At 36.2% G+C, this 21,383-nt stretch overlaps 2 protein-coding genes across 12 annotated transcripts in view; one reads left to right on the forward strand and one right to left on the reverse strand.

The window, feature by feature from the left end:
* The window catches only part of LOC131431035 (uncharacterized), a 256,155-nt gene that overhangs the window by 50,178 nt on the left and 184,594 nt on the right, over positions 1-21,383 (reverse strand). The gene's annotated exons all lie outside the window — the stretch shown is intronic.
* LOC131431033 (venom allergen 3 homolog) overlaps positions 18,259-21,383 on the forward strand; it is a 59,569-nt gene continuing 56,444 nt past the window's right edge. For 2 of the 3 annotated variants that reach the window (XM_058596446.1, XM_058596448.1), the window contains exon 1: positions 18,259-18,394. The gene's annotated coding sequence lies outside the window, so the exon portion shown is untranslated. The remainder of the gene's footprint in view (positions 18,395-21,383) is intronic. The other variant, XM_058596447.1, reaches the window with a different exon arrangement.

Here is a 21,383-nt window from a genome sequence, read left to right on the forward strand (position 1 = left end):
AATTCTTCCAATTTGGCCTTGGTTAAAGATGATTTTTCCTTATTCACTGGAAGCCGATTCCGCACTTCAAATTCATTAATAACCTAATGTAATAATCACTTTTGATTTTACTATTCTTTTCAAGATAGTCGATGCTAATTATGTCTCGAGCATCTAAAAACTGTCGCCATGCTTGTTCCAGCTACGTGTTGCATTTTCCTCCGTCTGAATGCTGATCCATGTTTCGTCCACTGTTTCATACCAACGCAAGAAATCCCATTTTTGCGACTAAACAGTGCCAACCAATTCTCTGGATCGAATGGATTGTAAGCGAATGGAGCACCAATTTGGAAAATACATTATTTATGCCCAGATTTTCGCACAAGATCGTAAAAGCACTTCCAGTTGTGTCGAGCTTTAATTTTACGTTCATCCAATTCTCAATTTTTCCTTAATTTGGTCACGTTTAAAATGAGAATACCACAAATCTTTGTTTTTAATCCAAGTGCGGGTAACACTTCTCAAACCATTGCTGGACTTGTGCGGTTTTTCCATTCAAAAAGCAATGTTTTATCAATAAACGGGATTCGCTATTTCCATTTTTGCCTTTCTCATATAGAAAGGTTATGCAAACACCCAAAAATCGACTAGTAAAAATGGTCACAAACCATTTGACTCAGTTCATCGAGCTGAGCAATGTCTGTGTGTGTATGTATGTGTGTGTATGTGTCAAATAATCTCACTAGGTTTTCTCGGAGATAGCTAAACCGATTTTGACAAACTTAGATTCAAATGAAATGTCTCCTGGTCCCATACGGAGTTCCTGAATTTCATTCGGATCCGCTTCCATCTCCGGAGTTATGGGGTAAAGTGTGTTCCGTCATTTAAGCCGGCGAAATTTACTACACAAATCGATAGACATTATCAGTGGGCAACTAAACAAACCAATTTCGGCTATCCTGGTTCCCGGTCTCCGGTTCCAGAAGCACTGGAAATTGTGGTCGTGTATTACAAAATTCCTGTATTTTATCCGGATCCGATTTCTGGTTCCGGAGTCATAGGGTAAAACGTGTTAGATATTGTGAACCGGCGAAACAAAAAACGTGTATTACAAAATTCCTGTATTTTATCCGGATCCGATTTCTGGTTCCGGAGTCATAGGGTAAAACGTGTTAGATATTGTAAACCGGCGAAACAAAAAACGTGAAACATTTTTTTTAACTCAAAACTATACAAATCGATAGCCATTGTCAGAAAAAATTGTCAGCCGTCGACAGAAATTGTAGCATGTTGTCCAAATTTTAACCGTAAGAAGAGCGCACTTAGGATTGATGAAAATATTGTTGGGTGTTCGTTCGGAAACATTTACAACGCTTTTAGAAACGTACGTGAATTCCATACATCTGAAAAAAAAAAGATCTGGGGGAGGTGTTCTTATTGCTATTGAAGAATTTGAACATGTATGGGTAAAAATTCATTTTGCAGGTGAAACACATATTTTCGTTTTAGTGTGTTTTCCCCCTAAGAATGCCCAAAAAACATACCTTATGATCGAACCGAAATTTTCATTTTAAAATTTCCGCGCTTGTCCAATCGGTAAACTTTTATTCTCTCAACGTTGGCAACACTTTTATACACATTCTGTCAAATTTTGACGCATATCGTACGATTAGTTTTTGTTTGGCGTCTATACAAAGAAGTTGAAAAATTTTCGTGTGGCGATTTTTATAATGGATATAAATTAAAAACAACGTGCGTGCCTTCGAAGCGCCATTCGGTCGATTGTTGTGCGGTTTCGACGTCATATTCATAGATCCACACCTCATCACCAGTTATGATGCATTCGATGAATGTGGGGTCACTATCTGCGTTGGAAATCATCTCTTTGGCCACATCAACACGACGCTGTTTTTGAATAAAATTCAGCTTTTTTGGCACCAGCCGAGAAGCGGCGCGTTTCAAACCCAAAACATCAGTTAAAATGTGTTCGGCTGATCCATAAGAGATGCCCAGCAACACAGCAATCTCTCTAATCGGTACAGAACGATTTTGCAACACGATTTGCTTCGTCGATTCAATGTTTTCTTCAGTAACAGTAACAGGGATCTCATCATGATCCAAGCTTGTACGACCACCTTTGAAGCGTTAGACACGATTCACCAAAGGCCTTTTCTAACATTTTCAACGTTTCGGAATACTTAAATCCATTTGCAACACAAAATTTGATGCACGCACGTTGTTCTAAGTTTTCATCCATTATAAAAATCGCCACACGAAAATTTTTCAACTTCTTTGTATAGACGCCAAACAAAAACTAATCGTACGATATGCGTCAAAATTTGACAGAATATGTATAAAAGTGTTGCCAACGTTGAGAGAATAAAAGTTTACCGATTGGACAAGCGCGGAAATTTTAAATTAAAATTCCGGTTTTTTTTTTATTATAAGGTATGAACAATTTCTGCATTATGACTTTAATTAGCGCAATATCGATTATATTCCCGATGCTGAAAACGATACCATTTTACTTTTTCTCGTTGAGGAGAATGAAACACTTCATTGCTTTTTGACAAAATATCCAGTTTAGGTCTCAATCAATTTTATTTTTATTGACTAATATTCATAATGATTTCTATATAATAAAATCACCAAATCCATTGTGGAAAAATGGAAAGCTTCATTTTTCCACAATGAAGTTTCTGATGGTGATACAGCAATTGAATTCTCTATATTTATACATCGGATTAATAACGACTACGAGTATGAGAAGATTTGCGATTATCACTCAGCAATCAGTATCAGTATTAGGCAAGTACCCAGAGGTTGGCCCAAAAGGTCCTGGCCCTTTCCGAAATCGGAAATTATAGGTTGCTTTTTACATACTATTTACATATTTATTTTTTACATATAAAAAACTTTTTGGTTAAAAAATTTGGTTTGAAAAAAAAAACATTTATGGGAAGCAAAACGGCGAAGGAAGCCAAACAAAAGTTATGGCCAAACAAAGACAAACAAAAGTTATTGCACTGTGAAATTGTGGTTTCAAGAGTTCCATGGAGAGCGAGACTCCACTACCAATGAAGCTTTCCACTCACAAAGCATAATGTCAAAACTACACGAAATGGTGCTGTGACTAAAAAGACGAACGCGAGCGCTCTTTGGAAACATGCTAGGCTATGCTGATGCAGATTCGGTTGGACTTTTTGTGTACGTTGGTAATTGTTGACGAGACCTGGATCCATTATTACACGCCAGAAAACATAATGATTATCCAACAATGAACTGATGCCGAAATGAGTGTTCCGATTCAGTCTAGGGAGGCTCAATAGGTTGGACTGGTCATGATTATCTGGGATTGTCATGGTATACTTTTCATGAACTGCCTTGAAAAAGGAAAATTAAACCATCGATAGTAAATATTAATGTGCATTATTGGAGCGATTGAACACCGAAAACGCCGAAGTAAGCTTGTATGACTATCAACTAATAATCACATATTGTAGCAGTTTCGAGGAACGTAAAGAACACTCACTGAAAATCTTTTTTTTTTTTTAGAAGAAATCACTCATTGTCGAGCTCTTCTAAAAGCTACCCAAAATTAGGTCGTCATCTACTCAAACTTTGAGTTGATCGGTAAAAATGGGTAACGTGCTTTGTTATGGCGTAACACTTGTTGATTTTGAGTAGGTTTTGGCCCAAAATTTGGTAGCGGCTGGTAAGAGTGTTCGATACCATTTGTTTTCTTGTTTAAAACTAGGGAAATTATTTTTCAACACATTATCTTCTCTCTAAGAAATTTTAACAAGTTATCAGAAACTCTTCAACCGTTGAATTGAATTTTAATTTGGCCTCGATTCCGAAGTGAAAGACTTTTTGAGAGTGTATGCTAAATTTGTATGCATGCTTTCTTGGCAAAGATAACCAAAATAAAATAAAATGATCTATAAACAATTTTGTTTTCTTTAAGTACGATAAAGAGTTTGCATTCCTCCGACAAAAGTGTGCAAAAATAGTTATAAATAATTTCAAAATCGCGCATTTCTCACCTATAAAAAAATCCAATCCTTTAACAGGAAAACTGTTTCCCGCAGTACTGCAACCCAAAAGCCGGCAAAAGGGTTATACGTCTTCTCACTGAAACAGTTATCAGTACCTGTTTCCTTTTCCGCCATTTTCACATCGGGTGCGGTTCCGTCGTTCGATACTAGAAGATGAATAAGTCAAAAGGAAAACGTCTTTATTTTTGCTTCATGTACACATACAACAGGAACTCTGTTTCCGTCGTTCAGAGTTTTTTTTTTTCCTTTCGCTTCCGTTCATAGCTTCAATCGCAAACGTGCAAGTTTTTAGGAATCGGTTTTGCATGCTAGCATAAATACTTGCTCTCACAAAAAAATGATCCGTCTCTAATCCACCCGGTGATATGATGACGGCATTTTACATACACCAGTTCCATGAAGGATTATCCCGAGAAAAGTATTCAATGTATTCATTCGACTTCATTTGGCTAATGCTTAATAGCCCAGACAAAAGTTGAATCAGTTGAGAAAGTAAATTGAAAGCAATTGCTAACGAGCCTGACGCTTTTCTTCAAATGTATAAAAAGAAGGATAGCACCTTTTTGCGATGCTGAACCTACTGCTCCCAAAGATTTCCACTCTACCGCGGAAGGAAAACACACTCCTTGAGTGTCGGTCTTTAGCTGTACGGTTTTAGGTGTTTTCAAACCAGGGAACATTTTCATGATTTTGCATCAAAGTGTTTTTTTCGTTACTAACGAATCATTAGCATCACTAGGGTGTCGGCATATTTCATTCACAGGGTTGTTATGTATATTTGGTTAACGTGCATGGATTTAATTATTCAGTCGAGTGATTATTGTATCATACAATCACATATAGATATTTTAAGAGGCCGTTGCCATGGATTTGATGTTTAGGTTCAGTACATCAAATCGAAACCATTTTTGGTGACTTTTGTCGTTTTTCATTGATTCCACTCGCTCGGTGCCAGTGTTTTGCCCTGACATCCGATTAATGAAACAGTATTGGAAAGTTTGGTTTGCACGCTTGCTGCTCGATAAAGAAAACGGGTGCAAAATAGTTACCCGAGAATTGCCCCGAAAGTGCATTTTTTTCGTGCGGTGCAAATCAATTGGCGTTTTTCATTGAAAAACACTGGTGGCGTGGATTGCTCTGGTTTTGCACTTTCGAGCAGAAATCGCAATGAAACACCGTCAGAATGTTGCATTTCTGCTCGAAAGTGCAAATGAAACACAGTGCACCGGTTTTGATTACTCGACTGCACGAAAAGTGTACGAATCGAGCAAAACACTCCACGAGTGTTCTCAATGAAAAACGACATTTCATTGACAATCGCTGGCGTCGTGGATTGCTTTGGTTTAGAATTTTTACTACTTCTGCTACAAAAGTACTATAACAGCAGTATTGAACAATTTTCGAATTATTTTATCTGCGGTAATGCTACTAAGAGCTGAAGCAAAGATATTGTATCCAATTTTATCACAATTCGTTGATTGAAAGTCGAGAAATCGGTAAAATAATACGGTGACTCTACTAGTGAGATGACTGTATGCACAGTAACCCTATCAAAGTTTCATACTTTTTGGAAGATTGTAAAAAGAAACTACGAGAAGAATGTGACTCAAATTAAAATCAAATTTCAAAAATGTTAAAATCTTCATGAACCCATTTAAAACTTCAGTAGATAACACAGCAATAATGAAATTTGATGAAAGAAGACAAACAACATATTGTAGAAACTGGACAAAACTGCGTCAAATCCATTCATTCAAATTAATAGTTAATAGCATGAAGGTTCCATCTCATCACAGCAGCGCCAAATAGTGAATACGCCATTCAATACATGCAATGCCAAATCAGTCTACCTATGGTAAACTGAAAGCTGGTAACCCATGATAACATAAAAGCAATTTCGACGGTCATACCACTCACCTCATATGGTAATGTGATTTTATTCCGGCTAAAACTAGCACAGTGAGACCATATAAAACCCGAATTTGACTACTGTTCAAGTTTTCTTAGAAAAGAAAAGACAATTTCGTTTTATCCCAAAGTATAATTAACTACCGGAGGATTTTTTTCTGATTAAGCTGTTCATATTGAATGTAAATTTGTATTTGTTATTTATAAGTTATAACCTAATGATTGATTTATTTTATTAATTGAATTTGTGAAATTTCAGTACACTCAGGTCTTTTTCATGCAAGGGATATGCGCCGCATAAAAGAATTGCATATAGAACTGGAATACAATTCGCATAAAAAACTGCAAAACCATGGAAAACTTTATTTTGTTGGCCAGATGCCCTAAAAATTCAGCAACATCTGGTGTTACCCTGAAAAAACTGGACTTTGAAAATTCTCAAAAAAGATGCATAAAAACCGTAAAAAACGCGTAAAAAGACATGAGTGTATTCCTTAGAAATAATTTCTACATTTACTTTAAGAACCATCAGGGCTCCCAAAGTGCGGGTCGATGTTAAGTTAGAGTGTAAAGACTGAAGGACAGAGAAAGTTGGTTCTTAAGGGCTGAGGCCAGTGTGTTTTGGAGGGCTATTTTCATGCTTCATATCTGATTTTATTAGAAATGGTGACAATCTCTTAGAAAATGAGTTTAGAAAATTCTGTGAAAATTTCAGAATGATTCATTGATTTTAGCGGTCGGGAAAGTCTTTTTTCTGAAGGAAGCATTGCATAACTGAAAACGGCAACTTTTAACTTGTTCATTGAATATCTCCCCTTCAAAAGCATGGATCAAAAATCTATCCTGATAAGGTCTAGATAATTTATTTTAGATGCGATTAGTGCATAAAAACATATATGTTGTCGCGATAAAAATGAAGTGAAAGTTATTTTTGTGGAGGTAAGTCGATTTCTATGGCGGCGCCATTTTAGTTCCCTGGTAACGTAACGAAACATAAGAGAGAAATAAAATCGGCTCAAAAAGGCTGCCAAACAAGCGATAGCTTTAGTGGATTTTATGTGATGTAGTCAAACTTGAAACCGAAAATATCAAAACTTTCTTGGCCACCCGGCCACATCGAGAGTAATTTTGCACATTTGCGAGAGAGCATGGAAAGAAATGTAAAACGTACAGCGAGCCACGTGGTTTAACGCGACCTACTGGCCTCAGTCCTAAAGCAGGAAACTGTTTCGTAGAAAGTGGTTTCGCAGAACGCCATTTTTATGAAAGTTCAGACGGAGGCGACACCCGCTGAACTGGCTAGTAACCCACCATCGGAAGCGGAGGGATTTAGCTATAGGTTTTTATGTCTTAGAAAAATTGAAGTTTACGCTTGACGTAAATATAAGAACGCCATAATATTTTCGGTGATGACGCAATATTACATCTATTGACATGTAAAAATAATGTTTGTATCTGTATCGATGTAAACTTCAACCAAAACAACTTTGAAATTAAAGATATGACCTAACTTAACACGCTTTGAATTGTAAATTTAAGTGAATTACGACGCTTCTTTCATGTGCATCTATGAAGACTTAAATTTACACGATATTTTCCAAGTGTGTAGGCCAGAGCAAGTGGCTGCGAGATCGGACAGCGCACTAGTCAGAATGATTAGCCAATTTTTCGTTTGCGTTTAACGGTTGTAATAGCAAAGCAAATGATTTGACACTTTGTAATTTATGAAATCATGTAGTACTCTACACAGCTCGAAAAAAGTGTAAATTTACGTCTCGATTGATGCACACAGAAGAAATGTCTCATTTTACATAATTTTACAGCCAAAAGGATGTAAAATAAATCATGTCTTTACAGCTCATTTTGCTGAATTTTACATCGAAACAAACACAAAATTGAATTTTACATGTCGTGTTTCAAATATGGATTAATTTGAAACAAATTCGTCAAGCATTTTTTAAATTTGTGGCCGAAAAAATAGAACTAGATCTTTTGAAATAAAACAGCGTTGCGAGTGCAGAGAATTCCTTTCCGAGGAATATAAATGAATCTGGAAAGCTCAACCATGAGAACATTTGTCAACAATGGAAAATACTTTTATCCATTACTTCAAACAGGAAAACCTTTCATGATGAAAGATTTTTAGTCAACGAAAAGTGTTTGAACGAAAATGTCTATGATTGCTCAAATTATGTACTATTCCAAAATAATTGTATGATTGGATGAAACGGCTTTTTCAGCTTTCGGTGAATTGGATCTTTCTCAGTTTGTGTTTGCTTCTCATCCCACATAAGGAGTGTATCGAAAAGTATTTAGCAACATTGATTATTGGATAAAAAAATTTAAAAAAAACATATTTTGACATCAGTTTTCGATATATTGTAGAAAAATTACATTTTTATGCATTTCACTGATTATATTGAAGAAAATCCTAGTTTCTGTGAAACGCTCGCACTTTGGACTTGACATTCTTCATTAAATTTTGCACAGTTACTTTTGTGACTTTCCTGGTGGCAGCTGTCCAGTTTTTTTGAACTCCTGCATGTTTTGGGACACTGTACCTTCCTTCCGAAAGTGCCGTTTGACAATTGCCCAATACTTTTCAATTGGCCGAAGATCCGGGCAGTTCGGTGGGTTAATGTCCTTTTCCACGAATTGTACATTATTTTTGACAACCACTGTAGAACGGAGTTGGCTGAAGCCAAATCCAGCCAGAAGAGAGGAGGAGCTTTATGCTTTCTGTACAGTGGCAGCATTCTCTTCTTCAAACATTCTTCCTCGTACACCTTGGCGTTAATTGTGCCCTTCGTGAAGAAAATCGACGACCGCAAACCACAGGTACAAATTGCTTGCCAGACCAACACCTTCTGCCCAAACTTTTCCATCGCCACCGTGGTGTCAGCGTCGTCCAGGTCCTGGTACACCGATTTCGTATAATATTGCGATCCGGGCAGCGCTCGAGGCGTAGGTTTCGTCGCCGATCAGGATGCATCCGTCTTTATTCTGTAGAATCCGGTTATACAATTTTCGCACTCTTGTTTTGGCCTGAACTTGCTGTACCAGGGACTTTTTCGGCACCTTCTGTTTCTTGTACGTTTTCAGGGAGTTCCGAACTTTGATCCGTTGAATCATCCTGATGCTGGTGTTGAACTGCTTGGCCAAATCCCGCATCGACGCCGATGGGTTTTTCCTGATGTACTCAACCACTTTTAAGTCCCGGGCTGGCTGGGACCCGTTTTCCTACCGGATCGGGGCAAATCCTCCATGGAAAGGGTTTTACCGAACTTCTCGATAATATTTTTGACACTGGTGTGGTGCACTTTCACCTGTTCTGCAATTTCGTTGTACGCGACCCCACTTTCTGAGCACTAAGTGTGCGGAATTTTCTTTCGCGTTTCCGGATCAATTCAACTCATCATTGAAAAGATAAACCATACCGAAACCAATCGATTGCGCAGCTATTATTGACATGTAAGCAAACATGTCACCGCAAAACACGCTGCAAAAAATTAAGCCATTTCAGAGTAATAACTGTTTGAATGTTGCTAACTACTTATCGATACACTCCTTAGTCGCAAATTTCCTGTCATGGCACATAAGCTGAAAGTAATGAACAATAGTAAAATGAAACTGTTTCGAAATGAACAAAATCAAAGCATTAACGAAAGCCAGAATATTGGCCTTAGCGACCAAATTCGATTTGTATTGATTGAGAGCACAGCAGACGAGATTAAAACCTTTGTCAAACATATGTATTTGTATTTATAAAATGTATTTGAAAAACAATTTAACAAAACTAGTCATTCGTGTTCAAACGGGAATGAGCTGCAATGCCATTCGCTTCTGTTAAAAACAAGATATAGTGTTGAGTACGATAATGTTGTGCACAAAATCCTTGTGTACGTGACAGTTGGTTCCATAGAAGTATGCGTACATGACCTTTCCCCGCAGGTCAATGAGCATTACATTCAAGAATACCTGTCACGGTCGAAGTGTGGGAAAATTTTATTTCTGGTATTAGCAATAACGTGCTTGTGCTACGTACGTGACTACATATTGCGATTCCGGCTTACGTGACATTTAATCAGGGCGGAAGGTATCCTTGTGAATCGCTGGTAACGTATGAGAATCTAACATATATGACAATTCTGCGAAGATACTGCTCACTACGGCAAGTGCCACACGAAAAAGTCGCCTTAAATCAAAAACGAATATAATCGTGCGGCGCCGATATCCTGCGAATCCAGTACTGTTGTTTCAATAAACAAAAGCAATTCATTTACCAAATTTAATATTGACTCCAACGTCTCGAACAACACTACAGATACAGAAGGTAATATTTCTAAATGACGACTCCAACTGGACCAAAAACAACAATGTGGAAGACGAAACAATGGACGAACAAGCGATTTGTGAGAAATCGTCCCTTCCTCAGTCTATGCTGAATAAGAATGAGAACAATTCTTTCCAGTTAAACAATATGTAATATACTAAGTCGGCTTACCCTTGGATTATGAGTTAACATTTAAAATAAATGTAAGAATTTAAAAAGTGGCACTTTCGGTTAGACGACTTTCAGCGAAATGACTCTGGCTCAAGGAAAAGCTAATTAACAATAAACTGTTAACCATAAACAGCAAAAATTTTCGAATATTTGGCAAAAAAGGAACGTGCGGTACCATTTTGGTGCACGATTAAGAAATTGTATAGAATTCAGAATTTTTTCCAGAGTTTTCAACAGCTGATCGTTTGTTCATCAGCTCGTGAATTGAATTTATTGCAAAGCGTTTACATCACTCTAACGGAGGGTTCAGTACAAAAATGTTTCCTCTGATTATTCGATCGAAAAATTTAAAGATATTCGTATATTAATGATATTCTCTGCTGAGTAATAATCCAAACACATTTCCTTACAGTGTATGTATGGTACCGTACTCGGTGGTTATTCAGATTTTTCGAACAACTTTTGATTATATTCAGCAAATGACCATATAGTTAAACCCAAAACAATCGAGACTCGAGTTTTGCTTTTCTTGAAAATTCATGACGACTACTACAACTGATACCAAGCTAAATGGCCTACTGTGCGATGATGCTGTGCAAAATCTGCCGTCGTCTCTAAACGAGAAACAGAATCAACTCAAAATTCAATATGCCCGTGCATATTTTAGCCGTACCATCGTAGGCCCCATGAAGCATTGGGGAATGGGTAGCTTTTGATGGTTGCTCAGGACCAACTACGCTGAAGGATACATCGCAATATTATTGCATACGATTATCTCTCCATCAGCAGGTAAGATGTGCAGTGTGCAAAGCTGGGAACGATGCTAGATATTGCAGCAGCATATCACTCAATGGAATTGTGAGGGTTGTGAGTCACACAGATAAGAATAATGAAATTTATCCGAAATGTGACGCAAATAAACAACATTTGAATCTATAGACTAATTGTAATTCTTGTCAACCTTAATTTTAGATCAGTGGGAATGTAATTTTAGTTTAACGCCTAACATGTATCTGAAACTAAAATTTCAAAACAAGTAATAATCGTTACGATAAAATTTTAAAGCTAAAATTAAAGGTACGCCTAACATGTATCTGAAACTAAAATTTTTAAACATATCGTAATAGTTACTTTTACTGTAATTGATTATTTAGACATTATTTTATTTTAGAAATGGCAAAATAATGCTTCAACTTGGAATAATAGCTTGTTTTGTTATTATTTCACAATTAAGAGATTTTATAACTTATATAGGTATAAGACCACGTGTTTAGTAAATTGTTATAAAATATCCATAACTTCTAGAGAAGCTCTTGACATTTTTAGTGAATTCATTGGAAATACAAGATAAAGTCAAATTTTGTTTACTATCATTCATTTTGTATGCATCAACGAAAGGAGTATATTTTTCGAATCTGTCAAAAGCGTTTTAGGAAACGCTTTTGACAGATTCTAATGATTGTGCATTAACTGGTATAACATACAGAATGAAACAGTGCTTTGCTCGCGTAGATCATTCTTAAGAAAACGAAGTGGGTTCACTATTATATGTACTTCTAGCACCGGAACCCGGGAACCGATCGGTTCGTACGGCCACCAACAAACATGACGTACAAACTTTACTAGTTTATATTTAAATGTTGAAGATTTTATACAATTCTGCCATCGTACCTCAAGCGACGGTTAAAATTTTTGTTGATTCGGAAAATATGCAGTAATTTTTGGTAGGACCATAAGACCATTCATTTGATTGTGAAATCGGTTCTGCAAACTCTTGTGATTGTGAAATCGGTTCTGCAAACTCTGCAAAGAAAAGTGAGTGAGTACTATTTTTGAGCATATTACTATTTCATCCCGTCGTTAATCGAAAACCGGAATCCAGTATAGCCAGAATCGGTTTCTTAGTAGCGCACTGATAATGTCTAACGATTTGTGACCTTTTTTGCGTTATTTGTTTCGCCGGTTTAAGTGACGGTGTACAATATTTAACACCATATAGCTCCGGAACCGGAAGTTGGATACAAATGAAATTCAGGAATACCACATAGGACCGTGAGAATCGATCAAACCATCATTGAGAAAAGTGCATGAGATCCATTTAGGAATATATGACCACTATTTTCGATGCCGGAATCGGTTAGTTTAGTTGCCTACTGATAATGGCTATCGATTTATGAAGTTTTGAGACGGGGGAGCGGGTATAACGTAATGGGTAAGTCGATGCCTTTCACGCAGCCCACCTGGGTTCGATTCCCAACCCCGCACATAGGGTCAGACAGTTTTTCTGACCCGAAGAGGCGAATGATCTTAAGGTTAAAACCTCTATAATTGAAAAAAATAAAATAAAAAGTTTCGAGACCAGTTTAGAAAATTTTAAACGGTTTTTGTTTCGCCGGTTTAAGAGACAATGTACAATATTTAACACACTTTACCCTATAACTCCGGAACCGGAAGTTGGATCCGGATGAAAATCAGGAATTCCGTAAGGTATCGTGAGACCTTTCATTTAAATCGGTTCAGCCATCTTTGAGAAAACCTAGTGAGATTATTTGACACATACACACACTTACATATACACACACACGCAAGCCAAATTTGTTTCGATTTTTGATAATTTGTTTTAGGATGAATGAAAAACCAGTTTTGAAACTTCGAATTTCCGCCCTCGACACCCCTGTTCTTTTGACAAGTAATATAATAGATTTTAAAGTGTCTATAAAACTGTCTATCATTTATTTATTTATTTATTTATTTATTTATTTATTTATTTATTTATTTATTTATTTATTTATTTATTTATTTATTTATTTATTTATTTATTTATTTATTTATTTATTTATTTATTTATTTATTTATTTATTTATTTATTTATTTATTTATTTGTGTATTTATTTATTTATTTATATATTTATTTATGTATTTATTTATTTATTAATTCATCAAACAAATTCAGACTACAGACATAATAACAAGTTACAATGGTATCTTGTCTACTATTAAATATTTCTACGATTTGGTTTCAATTTTTCTTTTATTTATTTCCTGGACATTTTTACACCGATATAAATCTATTACCAGTACCATGATTAAAAAGTTATGAAAATCATGAAACATTACTTCTCATGAAACCATGCCTATTACTGATGATGTAGAAGCAAATATCATAAAAATTTTCATGATTTAAATAATTTTGCTCATAATATCATTAATAATTCATGATTTTCATAATTTCCTAATCATGGTACCGACAATGGATTTCTATCCGTGTAGATAAATTTTTTTCAGTTTCCAATGTAATTTTTGACATAATTTGTCCCATTTTTTTGCCAAAAATATTCAACGACTTCTAAGATGGTGGCTTGGAGCAAAGAATTTTAGTTGATAAATCATTTATTCAGATTGTGCTGGTTGAGAAATATTGTCGTTATAAAATAAACCTTTGTAGGATTGCGGGGTTCTTTGAGTGTTTGGAAGTTCATGGGCATACAACGCGCTTTATATGATGGAACAGAAAATGTAAAGACGGTCCCAGAAAGTATGGACGCAACCAAAAACCACTGCCATTTCGCAATGGTTCAAAATCTGTCCATTTTTATGGCTGCGTCCTGTTGTTTACACTCTTCTGTAACCACTTGTGCAGTTGTTTATGCGTATTCATTAGTTAGTTCGAAATGCGTGGACTTTCAGCAGAACAACATCTATAATTTTTTTTAAAATGGTGCACAGAACGCGGACTGTCACTGAGAAAGATAGCAAAAATGAAAGGAATAAGTGAAAAAGCCGTGCGAAATGCAATCAGGAAGTTCGGTGAGGATAACACCTTTGAGGATAAATCGAAAACGGGTCGAACAAAAGGTACTGATAAACGAACAAAAGGTACAGTTGGATAAACGTCGACTGAAGGCGTTCGAGCAAAAGAAGGAGGTTTCAGTTCTGGATGTGGCCAAAAAGTGGGCACATCTTCGAACCTATAAGAAGCAGAAACAACCAAAACGTAGTCCGAAACAAGAAGCATCGATCAGGCCGAGGGTTCGAAAGCTGTACAATACGTTTCTTGCTGGAAATTTGAACTGCAAAATCATGAACGACGAAACCAACTTGAAACTCGATTACAAATCCTTGCCGGGACCACAATATTATATGGTGCGAGAAGGGCAAGTGTTAAACCAATCCGAGACATCGATTGAAGTCGAAAAATTTGGTAAGAAAGCTATGGTCTGGCAAGCAATTTGTAGCTGCGGTAAGATTTCGAAACCCTTCATCATCACTGCTTCAATGAACAGCGAAAAATACATCAAGGAATGTTTACAAAAACGACTTCTACCCATGATTCGAAGCCACAAGGATCCTGTTGTCTTCTGGCCAGATCTTGCTTCTTGCCACTACTCGAAATCAACGGTAGAATGGTGCACTATGAAAAATGTCACTTTCGTCCCAAAAAGCATGAATCCACCAAATTGCCCACAACTTCGACCAATTGAGGAATTCTGGGCATTAACGAAGGCACATCTTAGGAAACATGTCTCGGCAGCCGAAACCATTCAACAGTTAGAAAAAGATTGGAAAAAAGCGTCAAACTTGTCGCCATGAAGTCTGTACGGAATTTAATGAGGAACGTTCGCAAAAAGGTGCGCCAGCTAGTCTACAATGGCTAAGTAGCAAATGTTGAGAACAATATTCTGTTGTTGTAGTCTAATATTATCAGTATATCGAATAAAATTTAAATAATTATTTACAGCGAAATCAAAGTGCGTTCATACTTTCAGGGACAGTCTTTAGTCATGTTGAGACTACGAACCGCATACAGTAAAAATTGTTTTTGGACAGATTCGATGCGTTCTTCGTGTACATGGGTTCCATACTATGCTGCAGTATTCCAAACATATCCTGATAGAAGCAGTATACAATAATATTATTGTATAAGGATCCAGAAAATTATGACTGAAACGTTTAATGAAGCTTAACCCTGTCGTTTATGTACAAGATAAAAAGAAGAGGGCCTAAATGTGAACCTTGGGGTATATAGAGTATATAGAGTATCTACATAGTTTCCATTGTCCACAGTGAGTGAGAGTGCATTTCAATTGAGATTTATTGAAGTAGAAAAGCAAAATCTTGGCATTACATTCCTTTTGTGGAATTTGGCCTCTCTGTTTCAACAGACTTCGCAGCCGATTCATAGGGTACATAATGATTGCATGGCTAGTACTACGATCCTACTGATCCTAAGAATTGTTCCAGGTCGGGGCCCGAACATACAACAACTGGCTTGTAAGGCAAGCGCCCTATAATGCAGGCAGTAAAACGACGTTCGAATAGACCATATTGTTCTGGGGTTAGGTAATTTATTTAGTTGCTGAAATATTTTTCCATTTATAATTTTTTTAAACAATTTTGAAAGGCATGAGATAAAGGCAACGATACACGGAAAGACCGAAATTAGCATTTTGGCGAAAAAATTAGTTGATTTTCTGATTTTAGTTAGTTATTTTTTGAGACAACTAAAAAAATCTTACTTTTGCTAAATTAGATTTTTTAATTCTAATTCTCTTAATATTAATAAAATATTTGTTGAAATGGCTATTTTTTTTAGTTGAATTCACCAATTAAACGTGCTGTCATTTCTTAGCTAAGGCACGCTTCATATCCATTCAACTAATTTTTTAGTTGAATTAGAGTAATAAAACGTTGTTTTCAACCAACATAAATGGTTGAATTGGTTTTTGCAATTAGCAGCTATATGGCGCTCGTTAACACCGTAATGACTACTAGCCACTAGATGGCACACTACTACCGAAAAAAATTTCAGTCGCGGTTATCTTTTCTATATTTGCAGGTATAAATACGATGTTGTATTGGAGAAAAAGACGTAAGCGAAACATAAACTTCTTTTTGAAAAATTTTACTTCTAAATCGCTGTTTTATTCATTCGACTTCGCGAAATCGACTCTCTCACTGAAAACTTTGAGCACTCGGTAAACAAAAACCGAATACAAGTATACACCGGACGGCGTAGCCCGGAATGAGAAGATACAAAAAAACATCATTTGACGTGTACAATTAGAGTGCACTCGAAACTCACTTCACTGTTTCGCGTAAAAACATTATTACCCACAATCGCTTCAACTGCGCACAAATTCTGAATAAATACACTTTCCACTAACAGTTTACGTAATTTTTACATATCGGTTTAGAAATTTATATAGGGATATATCGTAACACATGCGAAAAACATCTAAACAATTTGCGAGCAGTTTCAACAAGACTGTCCCTTTTAGCTTTTTAATGGATTGTTTTGCTTTGACACTGCTGTCCTTCAGTAATGACGGTGATAGATAAATAGAATCAAAGTTTCTGATTTTAATAACGAAATTAGTTGTCAATGAGAATTTCGTGTTGGATTGAAATATTGCTGGTTTGTGTCCAGAATATTCGCCAACTAAACACATTCTCTAAAAATAAGAGTTTTTTTCAGCACAGTAAATTCTAAATTTTAACTAATTTTATAGTTATTTTGGAAATTTTGTTGTTAAAATCAACTAATTCAAAAACAGTAATACGAATTAGGCGCAGAGCTAATTTCGGTCGTTCCGTGTAATAACGTATGTCTGATTTTGAGCCTGATTTGAAAACCAGTGCTAAAAAGGAGGATTTCGTTGTTTCTGAAAATATTCTTGTTCTTACTTCATGCGCTTTTGTTTTATCGTGAATGTGTAGATAAATAATCATAACTAATCTTGTTTGGTAGTGGTACGTTATCTAGCATTAGAAAGTGGCTTGTTTATATCAGATTACTGCTGCATCTGGAAGTAAAAAGTTCTGTAGTGTTCAGAAAGTTCTCAAAAAAGTAATCTAGGATTTGGCGAAATTTACTTGCAGATAGGAAAGAGATACGATCTTGTCAGTCTCATCTATTAAAAAGTAATTAAAGGCTGCCTCATTGTTTTGCCAAGATTCTAAGTTTGAGCACTATTATCGCATTTTGAGAAGAATGCATTCAGTATCTAATAAAAGTGCAAAAACTCAAAGTCTATGTAAATTATTGAAGTAGTTTTTGACCATTTATGGATAGATGACATTAACAAGTTGGCACAAATTGCCAGTCGCCATCTTGAATTTCAGAACCACCTCAAACATCGTTTTCCGACATCTACTCATCAAACCCGTTCCGAGAATACCCATATTGTAGTAATTTCCATGGAATACAAATGAGCCGGAAATGATTTCCATTGTATGCAAAAACCTCTTTGTACGAAGTAGGTTCGTAAAAAAAGATTACGTTATTTGAGATTTTGTTTGTAAAAAGAGTTACGTAAAAAGAGGTAAGGTAAAAAAAAGTTTACGTGAATGGAGGTTTCGGTGTATAATTGAAAATACATGGCTATGAGCATTCAAATCAATACGTAGAAATATTTGTAATCAATTGGTGAAATAATATTACTGATTGAAACTGAACTGACTGAGCTCTAAGTGTTCAAAAGCTGACCACATTTCTACTTGTATTTACCCTTGAATTTCTAGTTTGCACCCCTATATAGAAAACAAAGATGTGTTCCACATCAAAATATTACCTGAAGAAAAATACTAGTAAAGTTATAGATATATTTCACAAGTGACCCATAAAAAAAGAATCGAATGTGCAATAAAACACTAGCGGTTGGAATGTCATGACTTCATGGTAATGTCTCCGGCGTGTTATCAAACGTGCAGCCCATTGTAAAGTTTATAGTCACGTTCTTTTCTACCTTAACAAACCATTATTTTTCTTTTAAACCACTATGCCAAGTTCCACCCGTTTATTTGCGAAATTATTGAGTGATGAGAAGGATGAAAAACTAAACCACTTCGCACGAGAGAGTGTGACAGTTCCATTTCTGTGAAGTACTTCTTTTAACAAGGAAAGTGAACCTTAATTTGTCTACCAATCGGGACCTGACACTTACCGGTAAGAAATACACACAAAATAAATTCATTCATGCATGATTCATGAGTTCGGATAAAATCGGTACGACAGTGATTTTGAGGGAAAACCAAATCCATGGGGATTTTTTTGCACAATCGAAGGTACCATTCCACACATCCATGGGTAGCCAAAAATCGATCGGTTTCAAGGAAATCGTAATTTATTTAAACATAAATCTGAAACATGGTGATACATGGACCACTCCGGAAAGGGTCCTGCGCTCTGCCCAATCATTGTTGGTGTAAATATCTCATTCCATTTTCTTCCTACTAATTCGACAATGTACCGCTCTGCTCTCATTCTCCAATGCTAAGCCATACTAAGTTGAATACCATGTTTCCAGGCGAAATTCCAAATCCGAAAAGTTCCCCGACAAACGGAATAAGAGCTTTTAATTTAACGGCCTTTGCCGTGCCCCTTCCCCGGAAACCGGCTTGTGTCGAAGTACCATGAGTTCAGTCACTAATGACATACAGGCTTCGTCCCTTTTCAATTTACCACAGAACCTCGACAGTAAAATGGCTCTGATAATTGTGGGCTGCTTCAGTGAATTTATCCCATCGGTTTGTGAGATGGTTTGGATTTGTGGTTGGCTGACGGAGAGCAATTGAATATGTTTGACTGGTGTATTCGTCATTGAAATGGAAATTATTTTCATCACGTAAATTATGTATGAACATTGAATGAACATTACGTTGCTTGTCACATCTTAATACGAAAAAATACTGATTTAAATATTTACGTACAAGGTTTTCTGCTAAATCGGTTATTACTTCAGTTCAGGAACACTTCTTTTTAATCAGAGTAGCTTTCAGTAACTCTTGATAAAAACTCCCCAACAATATGAGTAATCATCCATGAAAAGTTGCTACCATCGCGTTTAGTCCGGTGATCGTAGCGCATAAATTTTGGTATTACTTCTAACGAATGACAGGCTGCAGTTTTGCCATAGACAATTCCAATATTTCTTCGTTCTTAAACTCGGCTTAACGTGTCTATTTTGCTGTAAAAACATGTAAAACCAAACGTCCAATGAAAATTGACTGACTGGGAAAGGCGGCGGAGTGAACAGTGGAATCCTTTTACCATATATTACCGCTCCAAGGTCAATAACAGGAACCACAGTGGGACGAAGCTCTGACAGTCTACGAAGCCATCTTCGAGAAACTAAAGAACAAAGAGTCGGTCTCTTTCTGTGGGTACTGTAGAACAGGACGATTTTCACATTTAATTTAGGCATGTTCGAATGTTAGGGTGATATGAGAATGTTTCAAGAGACTGAAAATTATACTCCTAAATAGAGCAGTTTTAGTTGATCGTATACACATTGTATGTATGTCACGAAAAAGATGCATTGATTTCAGAACCAAAATATTTAAATATTTTAGCGGCATAAGTAAAACACCCTAACGTACGAGACTTAAGAAATGGAATGCAAAACCTGCAGAGGGAGTTTGTGACATATTTTAATTGAAAACTGTGGTACGATAAAATTCAACTAATTCGTTGGTGTCGAAACTTTCTAGACAGAGCAGGTGAAAATAGGATTTTTCCCGCAACCAAATTGAATCAGCAGAGAATAAGCATTTTGCAGGTGTAGATAGAATTTAATTGGATACTGAAGATTTTTTCGTTCTACGTGATGTCACCCTTCGGCTCACTGCACCACCAACAAATTACATTAACTTGACACGATCGGCTTTTCCACAGCCTACCTGGATTGGACGCTGCAAAAGAGAGTAGGTTATTTGATAACGAATTGAAATTTCGTGTTCCTAAAGCAATAGGATATAGTATTCTATATTTGTGAAAGTTGATTATACCACACCTAACACTTCTCTTTTCCTCTCTTCTACTTAAAACAATGGGAAAAAAAATTAAGTACCGGCAGACAATGAAACTGAATGTATTTCGTCTGTGAACAATAAAGTGGATAAACGAGTCGTGTATTCTGACATGCTATGGATATTGTTCATGTAATAAAGATTGAAAAATAGTCGCAACAACCGTGCTCAATGTGCTCAACAAAAAATTAATAAATTTACAGATGGCACAAAATTACATACGACACAATTCATATGAACGTAATTTGTCAAGTGACTAATCCTGTGTCGAGCAAACCTAACCAGGCACGCAAAATTACATATTTCAGCATATATTCACGAAACATGTGTCGAATTAATTTTGAAAATATGACGTGCATATATATGTTATTCTACGACGAAGTAAAATTATTTGAGTTTTTCTAAGCGTTTATAAACAGTACGATAAAATCATGTAAATTTGAATCTCGATAATGCTCAAAGAAAGAGCGTCTATATTCTTTCTATGGAGAAAGGCTAAATAACTTCCATGTATAAATTGTTGAAAATGTTACAAATGATGATAAAAAACTACAAGGATCAGCCCCATGGGGTTGTTCGAGCCGTTGATGTGGAACAAGGCAACCAAAATTTCCAATGATTGACATTTTCAATTAATCGTCACACTTTTGAATCCGCAAATGCACAAGAGTCTGCTTAGATTGATCCTTATTAGGAATCAACACCGAACACGCGAACCCAGAATATAGACTCTATTTATCGTGATTTGTATTTGTTTCGTAGCCGACGAAATTACATCAATAGCCCAAATGTATGCAATTAAATGTTTGTACATGCTTGCGATACGGATATCGATATTTAAGCTTCTCTTCACCAAGCTTGTGTTCAAGTTTTGTATGCAAGCAGTTATTTTTATAGTGTTTCTCTACCATTACTACCATTTCTCATTATCAATCGAGTTCATCTTATATAAATTAGAAATTGGTCCTATGCACTCAAAATTTACCCTGGGGTAGATGTCAATTTCTCAGGCGAAACGACATAACATGGGACTTCATCCAATCTTGCATGACACAAGATCAGAGCATACCTATAAAAGCTTCAAATCGTTTATGGCACTTTTTATCTTGCTGTGTAGCAACAACCGA

Source organism: Malaya genurostris, chromosome 2 (genome assembly GCF_030247185.1).
Source record: "Malaya genurostris strain Urasoe2022 chromosome 2, Malgen_1.1, whole genome shotgun sequence".
Lineage (NCBI taxonomy): Eukaryota > Metazoa > Arthropoda > Insecta > Diptera > Culicidae > Malaya > Malaya genurostris.